The following is a 6,000-nucleotide window of genomic DNA, read 5'->3' as shown; positions in this document are numbered from 1 at the left end:
TGAATATGTCCAGTTAAAAGAACAGCTAAGAGATCTGAGAAAACAAATGGGTGTGTCACCAGGCCCTGCAGACGAAGATTTGGAAGATGAAGACGAGGAGATCACTATCACCCAGAGCACTACTATAACACAGTTGGATATGGTGAACAGAGTGAAAAACAAAGTTTTTGGTCACACATACGAGAGAGAAGCAATTGAAAGGATGATTGAAAACAAGCTTCAGAAGGGTAAATCCACCAGGTGTCCAAAAAGTGTCTGTGATCACTCTGACATGAGTATATCGGATCTTGATCCAGACAATGCACTAAAAAGAGCCATTGACAGTCACAGCAAGCCCCAATCCCCCCAAAAATAAAATATAGCAAGGCACCTATGACGTAAAGTGCAGATTGCAAACACTTTGTGCAATACTGATGTAAAGTGGAAGGTTTGAGTAATACATATACACGTCTATTTAGACATCCATGCTTACATTACTTCTGCAAGCAACGTTGTTCTTTGTTAATAAAACGGTTGTCTTTATACCATTAAAAAAAATTATATTAATCCTCCACCATTCTTTGGATGTTGATAGTAGGATCAGGTAGAGTTATGGCAGAGATGTCATGGTTTTTGGTCAATTCTTTTACAGTAGACCAGACCAGATGTCAAAACGTTGTGCTGAGTCATCTGCATAACAATGGGTGTCTTTGAGTTTTGAAAACCACACACAGAATATAGCACATGTAGGTAACATTGGCACACAGTGATAGCTGAAAGGAAAAGTGGTGCAAGATGGAATTGTCCTTGGGTATGTGATCCGATTTCAAGCTTTTAACAACTCTTGGATCCTAGTGAAGCGAATAAAGTACTTGATCTACAAGTCCAATATACTTAGAAGAATTACTTTGTTTCAGCTCCTCCTTCAGTTTCTCAAGCTGCTTTTCCAAAAGTCTAATTAAGGGAATCACTTGACTCAAGCTAGCAGTGTCTGAACTCACTTCACTGGTGACTACTTCGAATGGTTTCAGCCCCTTGCACAACATGGAAGGTATTCTCCACTGTGCTGGAGTAAAATACATTTCCCCCTCCTTTACCAATGTCATGGCTTGGTGAGTAAGCGTGGATGGCTATTCATGGTTCATCCATCCTCAGAAGCACATAAAGGGTGGAATTCCACCTTGTTACCACATCTTGATTCAGTTGGTGGCAGGACAAATTAAATTGTTCTTGTAGCTGCTGCAATCTCCTACATGCTGTTGCTGAATGCCGAAAATGTTCAGATATTTTACGGGCCACAGACAGCATCTCTTGCACGTCCCTGTCATTTTTCAAAAAGCTCTGCACCACCAAGTTGATTGTGTGAGCAAAACAGGTAATGTGATGGAATTCACCCAGCTGTAATGCTCTCACAATATTGGTGGTGTTATCAGAAATTACATATCCTGAGGAAAGTCCAAGCGGGATAAGTCATATTGCAATGACGTCCCTTAGTTTTTGTAACAGATTGTCAGCTGTATGCCTCTTAGTGGAGCCGGTGATAAATAGAGTAACCTGCCTCGGAAAAATGTGATGTAGTTGGTTATATGCTGCTACTGTTCCTTCTGGGGAAGTGGGCTGTCACAGTCATATAATCTTTAGTTTGCCCAGTTCTGCTTGTCAACATATCTGTGTAGGTAGAATGGCCTTTTGTAGCCCAATAATTACATTTTTATGAACCTACTTGGACAGGTGAGGAACAGCTTTTCTAGTAAAATGGTGTTGTGATGGAATTTGGTAACGGGGACACAAGACCTCAATTAACTGTCTAAAACCAACTGCATTAATAGTGGATATTGGACACAGATCTAATACTAGCATAGTCACCATGTCGTCTGTGATCCGCTTTGCCACTGGTTGACAGCTTTCATACTTGCTTCCTCTTGCAAAGGATTGTTTAACAGTCAATAATTGTAAACTACTAGTAGTCTTCTTCTTGGTCTGCTTATGGGATGAAGAACCACCCCCAGCAGCAGCAGCAGTGGGACTAATGCTCAAAAATTCTTCTGAGAAATCCTGGAAAGTGGAGGAGTCATCTAGCCTTAGCAACTTGGATGCAGGACTAACTCTGATCACTACTGAGGATATTGATGAGGAAGGTGTTGTGGGTGTAGATTGCAGGTGCCGGGATCTAGGTGAGAAAAGGGACCTGGCTGATGCTGGACTGCTTGTTGTTATTTTTCTGCATAAGTTTCAGATTTTCCCAACAGCTTGCCATGAACACGCTTCAAATGGTGTAACATGGATGAGGTTCCTAGATGGTTAAGGTCCCTACCTCTACTGACTGTGGCTTTACAAACGCTACAAATGTCTAGACAAGTGTTGTGAGGATTTGGGTAAAAATAATTCTACACATAATAGGTGGATTTTTTTGGTCTTATGCCCAGGCATGACAATGGCCTTCTTCTTATCACTTGCAAAAACTGCTTCTACTGGTGCAGGACTTACACAAACAACATCATCCTTATCAACATCCTCATTAGCACCGTCAACAGCTACACAAATATCCCCCTCATCCTGTTGCAATTCCAAAGTGGCATCCTCAATTTGTGTATCACCGGCTACACTTGGGCTATTCATCCACACATCTGCAGAAATGCTGAAAGGAGGCTTCTTTATGAGTACAGTATCAGAAAGGTCATTTTTACACACGCACTTGTGGATAGACTCTCCTCAGGGATTTGTGCCATTTCTGAATCTGAACATACAGTTTCTTCTAATGCCTTACTGTTTTCTTCTAGCTCGAATTTTACATGTAAAAGTATTTGGGCACCACTTTTTGAGTCAGAATGACAAGGCCTTGCATCGTCATTACTGACCTTACAAGAAGATGCCTCACTGATAGTTGCAGAACTAGCACTCATAGAGAAAGGCGAAGGCCTGATTCTTTCCTTGCCACTGTGTGTGTAGAATTGCATTTATTTTTTGGGGTTTTAACTTTGCCTTGATTACACGTGTTTTTTACTTGACCAAGGTAAAAGGTGTTTTTTTACATTTTTGTTTGCCTGACTTAAAAACGCTATGCACTTTATCAAAGGCTTTAGTAGACGACGTAGAGGGATTACTAGAATTATGACTGGTGCCAGCAGCTGCTTGGTGCTCCTGGTCTTCTGTGGACTGATGGGAATCCATTTTGATGACACAGTAGAATGTGAGTGGATGCTTTCATAACACTGCCAGCCCTATTATTTGAATTTCTGTTTCAGCACTAAACACTGCAACTTCTCCTATTTCTGAGTGAGCTATGGCACAATAAAATGTTGTGGTAGACTTTTAAAAACACTGCCAGCCCTATTATTTGAATTTCTGTTTCAGCACTGAACAATGCCACCGCTCCTATTTCCGGGTGAGCTATGGCACAGAAGAATGTGACTGGAGACTTTTAATAACACTGCCAGTCCTACTATTTGAATTTCTGTTTTAGCAATAACACTGCCACCTCTCCTATTTCTGTGTGAGCTATATATCTGTAGAATGTCACTGGAGCCTATGAAGAACACTGCCAGCCCTATAATTTGTCTTTCAGCACTGAAAACTGTCAACTCTCCTGTTTCTGTGTGAACTATAACTCTGTAGAATGTCACTAGAGCCTTTGAAGAACACTGCCAGCCCTATAATTTGTCTTTCAGCACTGAAAACTGCCACCTCTCCTTTTTCTGTGTGAATTATAACTCTGTAGAATGTCACTATAGACTGCCAGAACACTGCCACCTCTCCTATTTCTGTTTAAGCTATGAGGCTGCCCAACTACTGTGGAGACTGCCAACAAGTCTGCAACCCCTTCTGTGTCTCTCTGTGAAATGGCGCAGGATCTTCGTGGATGGCGGTACTTATGGGATCCAAAATTTGCGAGATCCGACAACCCGACAATGATGTTTTGCCTCGTTTTCAGTCCCGCTGGCGCGCAAAAGTACAGTGCCAGCTTGGTTTGGTACTGGGATCGGCTAAGATCAGGTGGGCTCGGTTTTCAGGAAACCCGAGTCTGATACTATTAAAATCTGCTATTAAGGGCAAGGTGAATGGAAAAGGGAATGAGAAAACTGCGAGGCGGGTGGGGGAGGCTAATTCTGCTTTGCTTCCCAAAGCATCTACTCTGCTCGTCTGAGTATGAGAGGGAGTCGGTGTGTGCTCAGTGAAGCCATGTTTGTTCATGCAACAGTCCCACGCATCACTGGGCACAACTGGGCCTTCCTCCAAATTTTGCTCTGGAGCCCAGCAAAGAGAAATGGAAGTGCAAGCCAACTGCTTACATTGACTCATACATAGGAATAATAAGTGGTACCCCATTGCCTGTCATGCAACCATCATTACTCATATGCTTTGTGTTTATCTTACGCAACCCATAAAGGATTTGCATGCCCTAACGCTCATCTACGAACCGCAAAACACTGCTTTTTTATTTATGTGGGTCTCTTTGTCTGTAGAGCACATGTCCACTTGTATGCCCATTAACTAGTCCTTGTTTCTTGCCCACATAAAACGGGGATGTGCCTACTTTTGTGGGTTTGGAGATCCACTGCACACTGCAGAAAGAGATAGAACAGCACCTCAACACCTGTCTAATAATCCTCCCTTCATTAATTTAAAGTTAAACCTTTTATCTCCTCATATAGATTTAGCTTCTTTCATGTCTTAAATTAATCATGACATTGTTAGGACTTCTAGACGGTTTTATTGCTTTTGTTACTATTATGTATTTGAAAGCTTTTATTACATCTGTCGGAGTATGCCGAGAAGTGACATTTTCAGTACAAGTACAAATGTAAGATGCAAAATGCATCCCATTGAAAGTATAGGCAAACCACTGTGAAGGATGAAGTGCTTTTGTGGAGAAGGATGGCTGTGTACCCTCCTGTAAAACAGTGAATGCAAACCTAAATGCACTATCTCAACTCTTTTATCTCATTTAAATAATCTCATCCTGCAAAATAAAATGATGTTTCTTCATGTGTCTGATAGAGGAGTGGTATTTATGTGCCCATTTCCTCCCATAGAAAGGTGCAAACTTTTGCACCCCTTCAGACCCTGCCATCTTCATCTGCAAATCCATTCATTTAACTGTTAAAAATGCTTTTAATTGTGTTAGAAAAATGATAGCCAGAATCTGATTGATTATTATGGGAACACCTTCACTTTTCCTTTTTAGAAGCTATAGTAAATCTATCCCTTAGAGTGGGATGTATTTAAGTGCGGTTTACTGTGTACATTTCGGATGTGGATTTAGATCCACTCCACAGTATTTATCATTCTGGGTTTGGAAAGTGAAATCTCAGATCACATCCAGGGTGTGTAAGTTCACAACCCCTATATCACTTACGGTCTAGGCCAAACTGCATGATAGAACAGGATGTGAAAGATCCGGTTCTATTTTGTGGTTTGCTCATGTGGAGCGTCTGACAAAATGTACTGTGCCAGGCTTAAGAGGCTCACGTACTGCTTCAAACAAATTTATAGATCAATCAGCGCAACCAACCACAAGCAGCCCTCTGTTCCTAGATCCGAACCATCTATGAACCTAAAATGAGTCAGTACTTAAAACCAAAAATGGGAAAAAAAATGGCGCTAATGATAAATCAAATTAACAAACCATCCTAGCATCAATCAATAACTACTTATGATAACATATATGTAATCTTTTTTCCTTATTCGTGACACCTAAAATAAATGTTTTTGGTGATGTTTTACTTAAGGTGTCACGAATAAGGAAAAAGATTGCATTTATGCTATCACAAGTAGTTATTGATTGATTTTAGGATGGACTGGTAATTTGATTTACCATTTCTGTTCCCAATTTTCATTTTAACAGGGGCTCACATATTTTATTAAATAAAAAAAAATAAACAACCCAGTTAACCAGAGGGCTTGTATCTTTAGCTCCGTTACATCTAAAGGCACTGGTCCCCTCCTGCCCATTGGGTAGCAAGGCAAAGGGTTTAAAAGAAGACTGTCAACCAATTGAAAGCCCATAAGTGTTGTACAATG

The sequence above is a fragment of the Mixophyes fleayi genome, chromosome 3 (genome assembly GCF_038048845.1).
Source record: "Mixophyes fleayi isolate aMixFle1 chromosome 3, aMixFle1.hap1, whole genome shotgun sequence".
In the NCBI taxonomy this organism is placed as follows: Eukaryota; Metazoa; Chordata; class Amphibia; order Anura; family Limnodynastidae; genus Mixophyes; species Mixophyes fleayi.
The sequence above is the reverse complement of the archived record's forward strand: the minus strand, read 5'-3'. Positions refer to the sequence as shown.